The sequence below is a fragment of the Meriones unguiculatus genome, chromosome 6, assembly GCF_030254825.1.
Source record: "Meriones unguiculatus strain TT.TT164.6M chromosome 6, Bangor_MerUng_6.1, whole genome shotgun sequence".
In the NCBI taxonomy this organism is placed as follows: Eukaryota; Metazoa; Chordata; class Mammalia; order Rodentia; family Muridae; genus Meriones; species Meriones unguiculatus.
In genome coordinates, this window is record NC_083354.1 from 22,678,872 (window position 1) to 22,697,525 (window position 18,654).

Genomic DNA, 18,654 nt, shown 5'->3' on the forward strand with positions numbered 1-18,654 from the left:
CCCCAGCCAAAGAAAAAAATGGCAGCAACACATTTTTCCATCTGGCGCCTTCCTCCCAGGAGAGCTTTAGCGCTTGGTGTGTTTCTGTGCCCTAGCAGATTATGTTATCTGTCCACTATTATATATTTAAATCCTGAAGCCCTGAGGGAAAAATTTAGTCATAGGCTCTTTTGAGTTTCATTTTATGAATTGCAAAATAGACTACTAATCTTAAGGAGAGAGATGTATTCCTTTAGTATGCTCCAACCCACCTCTTCTCACCCCCATGCCACAGACACACCAACAGAATACAGGAAGGCCTTGCATGTGACTAAGCTGTGTGCTTTGGAGTAGGTAAAGTTCATGTGGAACACAGGCCTATTTGTACAATGTCATCCTTTATAAGTCATTTAGTTGCCAAATATTAAGTGTTCAAAGGAAATGAAGCCTGGGCCATAAATACAGTTCTGATGTGACCTAGGACTGAGCACTGGCCTAGCCCGGCTTAACCTGAAAGTCAGAGCCGTAGTGTTTTCTTGCTCTGCTGATAAGCTCATTTTACTAGTCTGTGCTCTACTTTTCTCCTTCATAAAGAGAGATGGTGGACTACATGATCTGTATGTGTATTCCTTGGAGCTCTTAATATTTATGCTTATGTGATCATTTGTGTGGGACAAAAAAAAATTTGTCTTTTTGTTGTTGTTGTTGTTGTGATGAGATCTAGACATCAAATCCTTTGGTTTCAGTACTTACACTGCTAAACACAGGTCTTGGCCCCGTACCACTTATAAAACTGATAGCCGTGATGGGCAGAAGCTATCAGCAAACTTGGCAACTAGCCCTTTCTCCCACGGCAGCAGTTTTAAACCAGTTCAGGCAGAGCAAACAAGTGACAGTGCTCTCCCCCTTCTGATACCTCATTATCCCTTTTCCCTTAGGCTTTACAGAACAAAGAAATCACAGGGCATCAACTTTATAATTTAGGCAGCCGGAGATAATTTCCCCAGGATAGGGTGGGTAGGTAGCTTATTCCTCCTGGCATGAGACAGCATTGCTAAATGGCCTCATGATATGCCTGCCAAGGCTCAGGCTTTGTTAGGTCCATTCAGGCTTATCTGTTTCTGAGTTAAATTATAGTGAGGAGCTAGACCCATGTACTTTCATAAGGGGCAGGATTAGGAAAACGTGGAAAGTGTGTCATTTTTAGGTCTTGCTAATTGCTTAAGGAATTTTTGTTTGATCCACTGTCCCAGTGCTGACTCATGCCAGATCCTTTACTTCTTTCAGTGGCTTCCTTCACGGCCTTCTCCATAGCAACGAGCCACAGGACAAAGGGGCTATTGGAAAGATATTGAGCAGACTCCCGCCGCATCCCCGTCCTGGTTCTCGTTCTCTCTTTTCTTTTTAGGGTAGCTTTTAAATGCCTAGAAGACCATGGGATAATTTCCTGCCTCCATTGAGCTCATAGTCAAATGTAATATCTAACCCTGAAGTAACTGAGGGAATAGCTTTTCCAGTTACTCCCACCTCTCAGGAATTCACAGATCATTTACCACTAAAGAGCTTGGAATAGTGCATTTATCATTGACCAAGTTTCCTTCTGTTTTCCAGTGGTTAGCGCTGTCCTTAGAATTACGTTTGAAATCTCTTGAATCCGATATCAATGTGAATAAAAAGTGGATGGGGGAAAACCGAAACCTTCCCTCTCCCTGACTTGTGCGATTGCATCAGAGGCTGGGCTGTTCTGCTGCAGCCTGCAGGCGGGGCAGAAGCGGCCCAGGTCTCACCAGGTCCGTCACTGCCTGCTCTGTACATGTACATGTCCATGAACTGTGTGTGTGCAGGTCATTAAACTTGCAAGGTGAATTTACCCTATGTTACCAGGACCTGGAACATAGGGTAAAGCACAGTATCATCAGCAACCTCATGGTTCCCTCCCATCAGTCTGACTGCAAATGCCATAGGTTAATGTTGCCCGTTTTAAAGCTTACATGCAAAAAATCTCTGTAGTGTGTACTTTTTGATGTTGAGCTGCTCAACATGATGCCAGTGAGATTTAAAATAGGCGAACCCGTTAAGCAGGACACATGCCATGTTGCATTTACTTAGTCAATTTTAAGACAGGCTCTCACTGTGTAGCCCTGGCTGCCCTGGAATTCACAGACATCTACCTGCTTCTGCTGCTTGAGTTCTGGGTTTAAAGGTGTGCTCCACCACACCTGACCTATAATTAACCATTTTTTCTTTTCATTATTTGAGTGTTCTACTATGTGAATAAAATTACTGCTGTGGTTGATGAGCATTTTGAATTCTTTTTAGTTTGGATCTGTAATTAAAAAAGTGTTGCTATGAAAATTCTTGTACCTGTTTCTAAGGGAATATGTGTATATATATATTCCTATCTATATATACCTAGAAATGGAATTCCTGGATCAGAAGGTATACATATAACTATAATATTTCTGGTTTCTTAAAATAGTAATTTAATTTATATTCCTACTCTTTTTGTTTGTTTGTTTTGTTTGGTTGGTTGGTTGGTTTGCTTTGGTTTTGGTTTAGTCCTTTCTGTCCAGAGCCTGCTATATAGACCAGGCTGGTCTTGAACTCAGAGATCCACCTGCATCTGCCTCCGCTTCTGGAGCCCTTTTAGCGTGCTAGAATGGTGTTCTACATCCTAGCTTTGGCTTTGCCTTTTTCCTTTAACTCTTGTAATTTGAATCCTTCTAGTTGGCATATAGCTTCTCATTGAGTTATTAGTTTGCATTTCCCTGAAGAGTAATAAAATCTAGTGTCTTGTCTTGTGTTTCTGACCTGTATAAATCTTCTGTGATGTTTCTCCTAAGTCTGTCAGTTTTGGCTTCGGTTGTATGTCTTTTTATTGATTTAAAGTTTGTATATACTGATTGTGAGTCAGCTGTCAGACGTATGTTATAAAAGTCTTTGGGGTCTTGCCTTTCTTTTAAATGTTAATTTTTCCACGCCTGTAAACTTTAGTTTTACCAAATCTGGTTTGTCTTTACTTTTGCTTTTGTTATCAGTGTAAGTCTGGACACCTAGTGGTGTGAGTCCCCTCTCTGCCTTGGTTGTACTTCTTGGAGATTTCCATGGCTGGTCCCTCTCCAGCCATGCGCTGTTGCCTCAGATGCTACGCTGCCCTGCTGCTGCCCTGCATGATGCATTTCCACGTTAAGGTTAGGGTCAGCTGTGACGGTTTAATGAAAAAAGCCTGCTGTGGTTTTGATTGGGATTACATTGAATCCACAGATGAGTTTAGAGGAGATTCAAATTTTTATCCTCCTACTTAAGCTAGTGTTTGTTACTAAAAGTTGGGTTGAGATCAGAGCAACCCACAGATAGCGTCTGGGCCCCTTGATTAGAGCATGTGTTAGACACTAAGCTCTTCCTGCCACCCGCCATTCTGAACCAGCAGGTTGAGATGCTGGTATGTTTACTGTGCAGATGCCGCCCATGGTGATGGTTTGCTGCCATCACTACCCTCCTCCACCCACCGTGACCTGGACTTGGGTCTAGCTGAGTCAAGGGGAAATGAGACTGACTTAACTGACACTTCATCTGCCTTTGAGGCTGTATTAGTTCCCTGGTACTTCTGAAATAAACTAGTGAAAACTGCCTGGCTCAGAAAACTTTCTGTGCTTCTAGTGTTCCTGACCATCCTTGATGTTCCTTGGCCTATATAACTGTTATCACTCATTCATACTCTGTCTTGCTTCTGTGTCTGTGTCCAGGGTCTCCTTTTTATAAGACTACTAGTGATAGCATGGTGGTATCCTGCTGAAATTCTAGCATTGGCTGTTAGAAGCAGGATGTGTAAATGTTTGAAGTCAGCCTCAGCTAAATAGTGAATTCAGAGCCTATGTGGGCTGTATGAGCTGTCTCAAAACAACAAAGATGCTATTTTGAGGTACCGTGGATTTGAATATGTGTTTAGGAGGAAGCACAGTTTAGTCCATTACAAGAGCAGTAAATGTTGTCACAGTCTGAAGAAAGGAAGGATGTCTAGAAACAGTTCCTCCTCCTACCATCGAAACTTGGTATGGTCCTTCGTCCTTCTGTGTGTGATCTGGAGAACCATGGTTCCCAAGGCCCTAGGGCAGATGTCTAACCTTCGAACCCAGCTGTTGACTGCCTTTCTCTGTGCATATCGCTGTTCCCTTCCTTGTCACTGAGTGTTAGCCTCAGTTCTGCTCTCCTAACCAACCCTGACACTGCCATGCAGAGGTTACAGAAAGAGGAATAGGTTTCAGAAGGTGGCTGCTCCTTTCAGCTGCTGGCTAAAAAGATAGGAAAGCCGCCTCCTGTACGTCAGCCCCAGCTCTGCTGTCACCTTGGGCCCCCCTGCTAGATCATGAAACACTAAAGCTGCGGGCAGCGTGACTCCAGCTCAAGCCCAGGCTAGTAGTCCCTCAATGCAGTTGCACTGAGATATGACCCTTCCTACTCCAGGGATGTTCAGAGCAGGGTTCCCGCTGATAGGATGGCCTCCAGCCACGGCTGCAGTATGATTATGCCTCAGCAAGACAAGAGGGAGGACGCGCAGTGTAGGGATGTGATCTGACCCAAGACACGGTTCTGCCAAATTTCCCAGTGTGAGCACTTTGGGATAAAAGGAAGAAGCCTCTCAGATCTCCAGCCTCCTCCCAGGGCTCCCCACCACATCCCCCTAGCGGGGAGGAATTACGTCTAGAGTGTTGTGCTCCGGCCTTGCCCCACAACAGCTCTTTTCCTGCTTCTGATGTTCTGATGTCCTCCACTTCAGCCCAAAGTGCTCATGTGGAGGTAGTGATGACTGCTTGATATTTTGGGGCTTTCTTCACCTTATCCAATGTGAGAAGATTGTAGAATTGAAGCTTAAGTGGTTTTATTTTCTGTCAACTCTAGATTTGAAGGTAAACTATCTGAAAGACAATGTTTTCTATAGCAGTATTCCCAGATTTTGCTGTATATTAAAATATAGGGCCAGGGGTTTTAAAATACTGACGTAAGAGTTACCCAATTAGCTTAAATCAGCTTAAATAAGGGTAAGGTCGGGTGTTGTTACTGTTTTTAAGATCTGCCATGTTTCCACTGTGCAGAAAAAAACTTTATTACTCACCCTCCATAAGGCCGAAGCCTTCCTGGAGCTCCTCAGAGACTCTTCTGGTTTTTGTAGACAGGGTTTCTCTGTTTAGCCTTGGCTGTCCTGGACTCGCTTTGTAGACCATGTGGCCGTGAACTCACGGAGAGATCCACCTGCCTCTGCCTCCCAGGGTGCTGGGATTACAGGCCTGCGCCACTGTGCCCAGACCTCAAAGACTTTGTAAAAGGATGTCAGTAAAGGACTCCTAGACAGTGAAAGTTCTCTTGGTCGGTATCTTCTCCAAAGAGACAGGAGCCTGTACCTGTACCTTAGATGTCTAGGTTTGGAAGACCATACATTTGATTCTCACAGAGTTAGGAGTGGAAGTGGATGGATTGCCAGAGCAATTGAGATTGTAAAAATAAGAAAGAAGGGGCTGGAGAGATGGCTCAGCTTTTAGGAGCACTGAATGCTCTTGTCAGAGGACCAGAGTTCAAGCCCCAGCACCCACATGACCGCTCAGAACTGTCTGTAACTCCTGTTCCAGGGGATCCAACACCCTCTCATAGACATATATGCACTCAAAACACCAATTTACATAAAATAAAAATAAATAAATTTTTACATAAATTACATAAAATAAAAATAAATAATTTTTTAAAAACCCAAACAGGAAGGAAGGAAGGAAGGAAGGAAGGAAGGAAGGAAGGAAGGAAGGAAGGAAGGGAAGGAAGGAAGGAAGGAAGGAAGGAAGGAACCTGGAGATGTTACTAATGTGAGTTTCTGACTGCATGAAATTTGGTAAGGCATACGAATGTATTATGTAGCAGCCTGGGTAAAATACCCCCACTAGTAAAGTGGTCATCACACAAGCGTGGAAAGCTGAGTTCCATTCCACGAACTCATGGGAAATAAACATGATGAGGATGGTGGCGGTGCACACCTGTGATCCCAGCACTTGGGAGGCAGAGGCCGGCAGAGCCCTCCTGTGACTTCAGGTATAGCCAAGACCACACAGACCCTGTCTTGAAAAAAAATCTAAATAGATTTGTAGATACATAAAGTGTTCCGGGGTTCCAAAATGGTGGGTGTTAGTTACTTTTGTGCAAAACTCTTCCTTTCTGAAGGTTACTTTCTCTTTTGATTTTCTGGCTATATTTACCCTTTTTTTCTTTACATCTTTTCTTTCTTTGTACTTTTGTTCTGTGAAGTGATGCTCAGAAGTCTGTACAATCTCAGCTGGCCATAATGGCTCACAGGTCTAATGTCAGCATTGAAGACGTTGAGGCAGGAAAGTTATCAAAAGCTCTTAAGTCAGCCAGGAGAACAAAGTGAGTTCAAGCTACGGCCCGTGACAGAGTAAGATCCTATCACAAAAGGTAAGGAATGGGGAGGGAGAGATGAATGAGATGAGAAATTTGTATATTCTCTAATGATGTATCAAGGTTAAATATTAGATTAAAACATACCAGAGATAGTTATGGAAAGTAGAGCAGTTCCTACATTCCCCAATTGGGGCTTTTGCATTAGTGGTACCTGGAGTCTCATATATGACCCCTGAGTCATAGCCAGTTTCCCACAGTACTCCTTGCTCTGAGCCAAGGCAAGGCTATATGTCTCTGGGTTCCCAGAAACTAAGTGTGATTTCTTTCTCTCTCTATGTTGTATCTTGAAAGAACCTGTAAACTTGTCGCTGGTATTGATTAGGAGTAAAGGTTTTTGTTAGGCTGCCTTCTCCTTTTTCTCACCGATTTTCTCTTGACTTTGGCAAACTGATATGCTGTCATTCTTCTTTAGAAAGAAAGTAGAGAGGCTAGAGAGATGGCAGCTCTTCCAACTGATGTGGGTCCACTTCCCCACAACCACGTGGCAGCTCACAACCATCTAGACCCTAGGGATCTGACTCTCTCTTCTGGTCTCCAAGGATACCAGGCACACATGTGGTGCACAGACATATTTCTAAGCAAAACATCCATTCACATAAAAAAAAGTTAGAGAGAGATTAGGGAGCCTTTCCTCCATGATTTGAGGTCTTTGTTTATTTAGAGGAATGTGCCATGAACATTTTCTCATAAGGTTAAATAACCTCTGATAACATTTTAAGTAACCCCATAGCATTCCATGTTAAGGATTTATCATGATTGGTCCAGTTATTATTATATTGTGTGCGTGTGTGTGTGTGTGTGTGTGTGTGTGTGTGTGTGTGCGTGTGCGTGTGTGCATTGGTGTTGATTTTCAAGACAGGGTTTCTCTGTGTGTCCTTAGCTGTCCTGGACTCACTTTTGTAAGCCAGGCTGACCTCGAACTCACAGAGATCTGACTGCCTCAGCCTCCCTAAGTGCTGGGATTAAAGGCGCTTGCCATCATGCCCGGCTAATATATAATATTTTAAAGATAACCTTTACAGTTTTCTAGCACTTCAATTTTGAGCCTTATGTTTCTTTCCCTTTTTTTTTTTTTTTTTGCGGCAGTCTCACATATCTCAGGTGACCTTGAACTAAGGCTGATGTTGAGTGTCAAACCCAAGGATGCATGCTTGCTAATGAGGCATCCTCCCCACTGAGCTCCATCCTTTGCCCTGCATTTTGTTCCTTATGTCATCAGTCCGCACCAGGCAGACAAAGGAAACACTCACTGTTTTATAGTAACAACTTTACAGCTTTGACCTTCAGTTTCTTTTCCCTACTTCTCTTTTTCTTTCTGTCCTATGTCGCTTTTTGCTTAGGTGGCTATTTCTTTTTTTTTTTTTTTTATTTCTGTGTGCTCTGCTGTGTAGCCTTGCCTTTGCAACCTCTGTGCAGCTTTATTATTGCTGTTTTCTTTTCTGGTAGAGAGCAGTCAAACATAAAATCAATTACCTGATTCTCAGCCAAAAATAAATCCATGAGTATTGATGTATTTCACGATAGTCTACAACTGTATTCTCAACTGTAGTCCGTAGAATGTGTAGTGTTCTACACCAAGAAATAATGAAATCCTGAGGGCTGGAAAAATACGTTTTTACCTGTGACAGCAGTTATAAATGCACTTTGGTAGTTTAGAGCCATACTGATTTGGGTTTGGTCTGATTGATTAGGCTGCATTTAAATTATGTTTCGTCTTGTCTTGTTTGAGACAGGTTCATATATAGACCAGGATGGTCTCAATGTCTTGCTATATATATAGGCAAGAATGACCTAGATCTCCTAATCTAGCTACCTTTACGTCCTGGGTACTTGGATTATAGGCAGGCCACTGAACCTGACTGTCTGTGCATGTTATTTATAAACTATATGACATTAGAATAGATTGCTCTAAGCTTCTGTTTCTTCATCTATAAATTGGGAATAATGGTACTGTGGGGATTATTAAGATTAAATGTGAGGTAACATAGAGAAAATGCTTAGGCATAATTAACAGTGTTCTGTCTGGAACTCTGCATGCATTCTTTGTGTGTTGCTGGGTTAGAGAACTCCTCCCTTGATTTCAGTGGTATTATACTGCGATGTGAGTCTTGACCGAACATATTCTGTATGTGAGAACAGTTAAGTTCTACAGTCTTCTACTATATCATTTCATAGCACAGTGGTTCTCAACCTTCCTAATACCGTGACCCTTTAATAGAGTTCCTTATGCTGTAGTGACCTCCAGACATAAAATTAGTTTCATTGCTGCTTCATCACTCTAATTTTGCTCCTGCTGTGGCTCATAATATAAATATCTGATATGCCGGATATCTGATATGTGACCCCTGTGAAATTGTCATTCAGCAACCCCCTAGGCCCTCTCTACATACACAGATTGAGAAACCATTGTCGTAGTGGAAGAAGAAGGTGAATATTTATCCCAAAATCTATAGCAAATTTTGTCTGGCAGCAGACATAAATATAAATCAGGAACTTGAAGACAGTGGGTCTGGAGAGATGGCTCAGCAGTTAAAAGTTTGCGCAGGAGTTTGGTTCATAGCACCCAAGTCAGGCATCTCACAGCTTTCTGAACTGCAGCTCTGGGGAATCTGACACCCTCCTTGGGCACCTGCACTCACATGCGCAACCCACATAAATAAAGTAGTAAAAGTAAATGGTCTGTTTGTTTGAGAGCAGGGTTTTCTGTGTGGCCTGGCTGTCCTGGAATTTGTTTTGTAGACCAGACTGGCCTCAGAGATCCCCTTGCCTCTGCCTCCCAAGTGCGGGTCATAGGCGTGCAGCACTGCCTGCAGTAAGCCGCCCCTCCCCCGCTGTTTTTTGCTTTTGTTTTTTAATATTTCAAGTCAGGTGTTTTGTTTCTGCTCGTGTCATATATGAGCTCTTGCAGACCTCCTTAACCTTTGTCACCACCATTGCCAACTCTGAGTACTGGAGTTCAGGCACTCAGAATTTGGTTTCGGTTTTTAGAGCCCAAACTGGCCTTGAACTCACTGTGGCCACTCACTGACTGACCTTTAGCCCCTGACGCCTCTGCCTTTGTCTGCTAAATGCTGGAGGTGTAGCCAGTCGGGGCATGCCGGGCTCAGGTTACTTCTGGTGATAACATAGGCACAGTCAGTTTACATGCTTCCAACCTTATTCCATACCTCCTACAGAACTGCTAGTTAGTACTGAATGTGCACTGTGGTGGCCTCTTCCCTGGCCTCAAGTCCTGTGCGCTACTTGGAAACGTGGGCCCCTCTCTTTCTCCAGATTTCCAGCATAACTGAGGTAAGAGTAGTTACAGTAAAATTTCACTTTGATCCTGTCTTTGAAAAATTAATGTGTGGAAGACAGAGGCAGGCAGATCTCTGAGTGTTGGAGGCCAGCCTCGTCTACATAATGAGTTCCAAGTCAGACAAGGCTACTTTAAAAAAAAACAACAACAAAACCTTGTCATTAAAAAGAAGCAAATGGTAGTGCAAACCATAATCCCAGCTACTTGGGTGTCTAAGGCAGGAAAATGATGCGTTTGAGACCTGTCTGAGATAAAGAGTGAAACCCTGTCTCAAAAATAAAAACAATGCGACTGACTAGTCTTTAAAGAGTCCCTTGGCCGGGGCAGATTAGAATATTCATCAGCTGCCCTGTACCCTCTTCATCTGCCGGCCTGGTAGGTAAACATTGCCTATAGTAATGTCATCTGCTTCCCTTTTCTCCGCTCCTTCATTCTCTATTATAAACGCTATGAAAGCAGAGAGAAATTTATTCAATTCTACTTTCACACCCTCAGAAACACACAAATAGTCCCAAGGGATGGCCCAGCCGGGAAGGCACTTGCCATGCAAGAATACTGAGCTAAGCTAGATCCCTGGGATCCCCGTGGTGCAAGGGAGGAACTGACGAGCTGTCCTCTGACCTCACATACACACCAGGATGTGTATATGTCCACTCACAAGAATAATAAGTAACTTTAAAAATAATAAGGAAGTTGTACAAAATAAATTTTAAAAACACATAAAGCTGGATGGTGATGGTGCACAACTTTAATTCCAGCACTAGGGACGAGGAAGGCGGGTCTCTGTGAGTTCCAGGTCAGTGGGGGCTACAGAGAGAAACTCTCTCTTGAAAAACCAAAAAAAAAAGTAAAATGAAATGAAACCACACATAGAATGTGTTGCTTTAACTTAATATATTGGTAAACTACTTCCATCTATGATTTTAACTTATTAATAATGTCCAGAATTTCTCCTAGACTGTGAAAGAAAGGGCTGTGAAATTGGTAGTAGAACCACCAAGGAGTTGATGAATTATATAAATTACCCCTCTTTTAAAAAAACAACCCATTTATTTACTTGGTTTGTTAGGGAGAGGGGTATAGTTAACTGTAAAGGTCAGAAGACAGCTTCCAAGAGCCAGCTCTTCCTGTCTGCTGTGCTGCTTCTAGGCCTCAAGTCCAAATCGGCAGCAAGCATTTCCCCCTGAGTCCTCTCACCAACCCTTAGACAACCAGAGGTATAGATGACAGTATTGTTGCTTCACTGCCATCCAGAGAAAAGTCTAAAAATAACTTCACATGCTGTCTTACAGCTTTGTTACCATGATCTTTTAAATTTAACAGCACATCCTATTTCATTAGACATGAAGCGATGCAATAAAGTATAGGTCACTTAGGTATTCTTTCCTTTGTTCTTATATGTACATATAAAGCATGTCATTATTTGTGTGTGCTTATTCCAACTGTTATAAGACACACGAGGGATTATGTTTTGTGTGTGTACATATACACTTATGAGTATGTATATTGGCGAGTCTGGTGTGTTTGTTGGTACATCCAGGCTCAGGTGCCTCTACACACGTGTTTGAAGGCCAAGGGGGACATCAAGGTATCCTGCTGTGTCACTTTGAAATAGGTCTCTCACAGTGCTGGAGTTACGGGCAGCTGTTGTAGCCTTGCTTGTCTTTTGATGTGGCTTTGGAATCCAAACTCAAGTCCTCATGTTTGAGCAGCAAGCACTCTTACTGTATTTCTTCATAACCACAAACTATGAATCGGAGCTCATTAATTGTTGATTACTAAACAATGAGTATAGATATTACAAACTAGATATAATATAGCAGTATAGATTGTCCAGTCCCCAGGACTCACACGGTAGAAGGAGAGAACTGACCTCTGACCTCTGTCTCTGCTATGGTACATGTGTGCACATGCACACACATGCAGATAAGACAGGCATGTTGGTAAAACCTATAACCCCAGCACTTGGGAGATGAAAGCAGGAAGATCAGAACCTCGAGGCCGCCTTGGGTGTATAGCAAGCTCACGGCTAGCCTGGGCTGTCTTGACACTGCCCCCCCACGACCCACTGCATCTCAAAAAATTAGAAATAAAATGAGCAAAAAGAATAAGATCGTGGAGCTGATGACATGGCTTGGTGAGTAAAGAAAAATAATATTTACAAGAATATACATATGAACAAAAATTATATTGCATGTAAAAAGAAGCTGTAGAGCAAAGATGTGATTCTATAGAGCATTAGCTAAGTAAATGATATGGAAGCTGAAAACAGCCTATATTCTTACCAGATTGGAAACAAATACTTTATATGTTAAGTTTAAACATTAGTTTTGTTTTGTTTTTTTGTAATGGCTGAAATCAGCTGTTAGGAGCTGTTTGTAAGCATCAAGCACGAAAGTAAAAATGTCTGTCTTAGGGGCTAAAGAGATGATTCCATGATCTTGCCAAGGACAAGGCTTCATTCCCAGCTCCCTTAGGCTTAAACTGTCTACAACTCCAATTCCAAGGGATCTGGGATGATCTTCTGGCCTCCATTGTCACCAGTTACACACTCAGCACATATGCATGCATGTAGGCAAGACACTCCTACACATAAAATAAAAACAAGTCACCCAGCATGGTGGTGCATGCCTTGTAATCCCAGCACTGGGAAAAAGGTGAGTCTCTGCTTTATAGTAAGTTCCAGGCCAGCCAGAGCTACGTAGTAAGACCCTGTCTCAATCCAAAACAAGTTTCTTATTTTCTTTGACTTATTTGAATGTATTAGCCCCAAATCTGTAGCAGCTGAGAAGAGTTTGTTTACAGTCAGTGCTTGAGGAAGCCCTTGAGCCTCTTCCCTATGTTGACACAGCCCTTGCCCACCACAGCGTGGTGTCTTCTTGTATGTCATCTCACCCTCCCCTCTTTCACTGGTCTGCCACAGCTATGGCTACCACAGTTCACAGAATGTGTTTTAGGGTCTGGTATTAAGGATAAAAACTAGGGCCTTGTATTTGCTAAGCCTATGCTCAGAGCTATGATCCAAACCCATATTGGGGAGGGGTGCATCTGTTATTTTGAGGGACTGTTTCAATTTAGTTTTGGTTTTAGATAAAGGCCTCTGTGTGTTGTATAGGCTGCCCTTGAACTCCTGGGCTCACGTGGTCCTTTACCTCAGCCTTTCAAGTAGATGAGTGCATTCCAACGCTTCTAGCCAGTTGGTTTTATGGTTGGTTGGTCAGTCTTAACAATGATTTTATGTTTATCTGTTCTGTACCCTGAAAATAGAATGAAACTTTTAGTTCAGGAACCATGTATCCCTGTTCTGTTTTGGATCTCCCAACTAGTATTTGGCACATTGATGGGGTGTAAGTAATCACTTATGTCTTGGCTAATTGCGTGAAAGCAGTGTTTGAAATAGATGAATCAGTAACTTACTAACTGAATGGATAGAACTGAAGCCTGCAGTCTTTAGCAAAGGCAGTCTAGTTCAAGGATGTTAAAATAGGCTTTAGGTGAGCTAATGAGGGCATCACCTTAGTGGTTATGGTAGAAATGGAATAGAAAATATTAGTGAGAGATTTCAGTGGCAGAGAAGACAGGCTAAGGTGGCTGGCTCTTACCCAAGCAGACACCACAGACACCAGTTCTGTTTCCTTCTTTTTAGCCCACACCTCCACTGAGCCATGCCTCAGGTCCCTGCTTTAGAATGCTTACACAATCATCAGTGGTCCCTTTTTTTTGGTTTTTCTAGACAAGCTTTCTCTGTGTAACACCCCTGGCTGTCCTGGAACTCTCTTTATAGACCAGGCTGACCTTGAACTCACAGAGATCCACCTGCCTCATGCCCACCAACAGTACTCCTCTGAAGGAGCTAGGCTTCTTCTAACAGACCAGTTAAGGATATAGAGTGCAGCCAGGGGTGGTGGCGCATGCCTTTAATTCCAGCACTTAGGAGACAGAGGCAGGAGGATCTCTGTGAGTTTGAGGCCAGCCTGTTCTACAAAGTAGAGTCCAGGACAGCCAAGTCTATTACACAGAAAAACCCTGTCTCTGAGAAACCAAAAAATAAAAATAAAATTAAAAAAAAAAAAAATAAAGCATGTTGCTTGCCCAATAGGAATAAATCTGAATTTGGTGTCTAGTGCACACACCCTGAATCAGGGAGAAAATAGAGGTGGTGGAGATAACATGAAGAAAGGAAAGAAGAAATTAATTCTTGTAGGAGAAAAAAATGTACAACTAGATTTCTGGGGGGGGGGGACATCAGCTCCAGGTTCAGGGTGTGTCCATCAAAGGAAAAACGTATAAAGTGACAGAAGACCCCTGACACCCTTTGCAAGTGTATACAAATGCACATGCATACACAGTTTTAAAAGTAAAATAATAATAAGCCAGGCATGTAGGAGGCAGAAACAGGTGGATCTCTGTAAGGCCAGCCAGGGCTACACAGTGAGGCTGTCTCAAAAAGTAAATGATTGTAAGACTGGAAAGATGACCCAGTAATCAAGAGCTCTTCCTGCTCTTGGTGACAACCTGGGTTTTGTTCCCAGTGTCTACAGGATGACTTACAAATGGCTATAACTTCCAGATGGTCCAGTGTCCTCTCTGGCCTCTGCGTAACACACATACATGCAGGCAGAACACACAAAAAAAGTCTTTGAAAATACAAAAAAGTGAAGTCTAGTCCCAGCATTCGCGGGGAGGGGGGGCGTCTTGGCCCCTTTCTTGTGTGTGACTCAGTAAAGGTGATAAGGACTGCATAGAGAGACATAAAGCACACTTAACAGAATTGCTCTGTGAGTATGCCAAGGCTTTTCTCATTTTGTGAACACTGAAAAGTAGAAACCCTTCAAAAAATGGAGACCTGTTTTTCTTATTTTTACTGCCCTAAAGCTTGTGCCTATTGGAGAAAGTAGGTCTGAAACATGTTATTTTTTGCTTTTCCTTCCTGTCCTCTTATTCTCCAGCTGTCTCAACTCATAGGAAGAGTGTTACACTTCAGCAAAATGTGTTTCCTGTGACATTTCAACAAGCCTCCATTTTGTCTTTCCATGTTAGAAGTGTTCCTCTTCCGCTCTTCATTGCCAGCTCTCTGACTTGTCACCTTCAGTTCACTCAGTTCTGTTAAGTTTGCAGAATATGACAGAGAAAGAAGTCATATTTATAAACATGTGTTCCACACAGCTGTTTCAAGATTAGACATGGCATCTATCTACTTGTATGTCTGTTCTCTCTCTACAACTGTGCTCATCCCCATTATAAATGTGGCATCTGTGTGATCTGATACTCACCTTGTCTAGAAACAAATGGACACTGTATTTTTTTTTGTTTTTGTTTTTCTTTTTATTTAAAAAGGGTTCCCCTGTGTAGCCCTGGCTGTCCTGGTACTCAGAGATCTGCCTTCCTCTGCTGGACTCCATGTGTGTGCCACCACGCCACGCAGTATATTCTTTTTAAACTAAGCAGAGCAGCCTATCACTTGGGTGACTTTACTCTGCTAATCAAGAAAAGTTAGCTCAATTACCTTCCTAGAAGATAGTCCATTTATTAAGAAGCCAGGGTCTCAGGTAGGGAGAGGAGTCCTATCCTTTCTTCCCTTTGAACACCTACTCCCTGCAGGCTTACATGTCATTTATCATAGACAAAAGGAGAGGTGAATGGGTAGTCTAAGACAAATATTTTGAAAAGAATAAGAATCCACTAGAGGTAGCTGTGTCTTTCCTAGAATTCAAAAGATCTGGTTTCTGTTAGTCTTTCAATTAAATTATTTACTTTTTTTGGACTTTGTTTCTGATTTCATTTAATTTCATTTCTTTCTTTCTTTCTTTTTTTTTTTTTTTTTTTAGGAAGGTAGGGTCTCTTCTAGTGGAAAATGACCTGGACCTTTTTTCTTATTATTTATTATGTGCATGCATGTACCACAGAATACTTGTAGAAGTCAGAGGACGATTTGAAGGAGTTGGTTTTTCTTCATGTACCGTGTGGGTCCCAGGGATTGTCAGGCTTGGCAGAAAGTGCTTTTACTCCCTTAGCCATCTCATGGGCCCAAACAACTCCCACTACTGCTGTTACTACTGTTTCTTTGGGTGACCACAGGGGTCTCTCCACATAGCCCTGGCTGTTCCGGAATGCATAGAGCTCTTTCTGTCTCTGCCTCTCAGGTGCTGAGATTAAAGGTGTACACTACCGCACCCAACTTTTTCTTTGTTTTTTGTTTGTTTGTTTTTATTAGTTTGGCTACTCTGATCTCCAGCACTGGATTGTAGTGACACGTATCTGTAATTTTTGCACTTGGAAGTAGAGGCAGTTTATATATACACACAAACACACATTTGTTCAAGGTTGTCCTTCACTTACTTGGTTATACAATGAGCAAGTTTGAGTTTTAAGACCCTGTCTCAAAAAGGAAAAACTGTTAACTCAGAAGCCATAATGGTTAATAAACATAACAACCAAAAGTAGATAATTTTTGCATATCGTTAACTGCCATCAGTATATGACTGGCTGAGGAGTACATGTTATACAGACTTTATTTCAGGATATTAGAAGTTACAGTTAAAGAGAACAGTAGGGGCACAGCTGTTAGGAACGCTTGCTGCTCCTGCAGAGGACTTGAGTTTGGCTCCCAGCACCTACATGTCACATCACATCTGCCGTGTAGTACTGAGGATATGTAAATAAGTACATTCTCTCTGAAGCAATTTGCCAGTATTTTTCCAAACTCCCAACAAAAATGTGATTACCTATTTTACTTATTTATCTTACAGACCTATTTATGCTGAACAAAGCTACATCATTTATTCGAGGGTATCCTTTGGTATTTATTTGTAATAATAGAAGAGTGGAACAACTCTTTATTGTCTATTCAAATGCAACCATAGCAGGGTTGGGGGCGTTATTGCTGTAATTCTAGGACTCAGGAGGCAGAGGTAAGAGGATCAACTTATCCTTTGACCTCCAAATGCACACTCTAGCACATGCAAATAAATAAGTAAAAAAAAAATTTTTTTTTACAGTGAAGTATGCTACATGTCATTTGTTCATTAGATTTAAGTTCCCTACTTAGAAACATTCAATCCTGCAAGATGTCTCACTAAGCCTGATGAGCTGAGTTTGATTCCTGGAACCTACACGATAGAATGAGAGAACGGGTTGCTGCAAATTGTCCTCTGTCCTCTCCGTGCACGCCATGGTCCCCTGTCCCTCCAAATAATACATAATGAAAATGTATACTCTTCCTTAAATGGCACACTGTGGCCCACTGTCCCACACAGTGCTGCCTTCCAGGTATATAATCTTTCCAGATGAGCATGTGGGCTCACTCTTGCTTGCTCTCTCTCTCTCTCGTTGTATTTTTTTTTTCTAAGATAGGGTTTCTCTGTGTAGCCTTGCCTGTCCTGGAGCTTGCTCTGTACACCAGTTGGCCTTGAACTCCCCTCCTCCTACCTCTGCCCCACCCTCAAATGTCAGAATTATAGATGCTCACTACCATGCCCAGATTTCATTGTTTTAGGTTTTCTTTAGGGATGTTGTCCTGTAACATATTCAAAAGCCCTTTTTCCCTTTTGTGGAGTAAGAAACAGGATGTCATGTATCCTAGGCTGACCTTGAGCTAGCTATGTAACTGAGGATGACTTGAACTTACATTGTTCCTAATCTTGCCTTCCAAGTGTTTTGCTTATAGGTTTCTGCCACAATATCCCATCTTTTGTAGTGCTAGGGATTAAACCAGGATTTCCTGTGTGCTAAATGAGCACTCTGCCAAGTGAGACACATTCCAACAAACAACATGTCAAGATATTTATTGTGACGTTAAGAGTGAGGCTGGAGAGAGAGCTTGGTGGTCAGGAGAACATACCTCTCTTCCAGCAGACCCAAGTTCAGTTTCCAGCTTCAGCATCAGGTGACCCACAACACCTCCAAGGAGATCTCAACACCTGGGGCCTCATCACGCCCTGCATGTGTGTTCATTCCCACTCATAGACATGCTCAGACATAACTAAAAATGATAAAGATTAGTCTTTAACAGTAAAGATATAGGGGCTGGAGAGATGGCTCAGAGGTTAAGAGCACTGGCTGCTCTTCCAGAGCCCTGCGTTCAATTCCCAGCACCCACATGGTGCCTTACAGCCATCTATAATAAGAGCTGGTGCCCTTTTCTGGCTTGTAGGTATACATGCAGACAGAACATTGTATATATAATAAATAAATAATTCTTTTTTTTTTTTTTTTCTTAAAGGAAGGAGAGTAAAAATATACCAGCCAGGTGCATGCCTTCAATCACAGCACTTGGGAAGCAGAGGCAGGTTGATCACTATGAGTTCAAGAATAGCATGGTCTACAAAGAGAGTCCAGGACAACAGCCACACAGAAAAAAAAAAAAATAGTAAAAATATACTGAACAACCTAAACTGCACACCACACCACCAGCAACAAAAAGAGCATATACACTGCAGTTAAGCCATGCGCTGAAATACTGAACTCAGTAAAACTGAGCCAGGCATGGCGGCACACACACGCAAGCCCGCACTCGGCAAGTAGGGCCAGAAGGAGCAGGAATTCAAAGCTGTCCTTGGCTAGATGGAGAGTTTGAAGACAGCCTGGACTATGACACTGATAACAAAAACTGGGGGGGGGCTGAGGATGGAGCTCAGTTAGTAGAGTGCTTGTCTAGCATGCACAGAGGCCTGAGTTCACTCCTGAGAACTGCATAAATCTGGGTGTGTTGGGCCTTCCTGTCATCCCAGCACTCAGATAGTGGAAGAAGGCCCAGAGACTCAAGGTTGTTCTCAACTATATAACAAATTCAAGGGCAGCCTGGAATCTATGAAGCCCTGATTCAAAAAATTTAAAATAAAAGTCTTGATCAGGCTATGAAGTCCTTGAACTCTTGTCCATGTATAGGGTTCCAAGAGTATTGTAGGCAATTTCCA

At 42.4% G+C, this 18,654-nt stretch overlaps 1 protein-coding gene across 7 annotated transcripts in view; it reads left to right on the top strand.

The window, feature by feature from the left end:
• Znf609 (zinc finger protein 609) overlaps nt 1–18,654 on the top strand; it is a 149,641-nt gene that overhangs the window by 108,998 nt on the left and 21,989 nt on the right. The gene's annotated exons all lie outside the window — the stretch shown is intronic.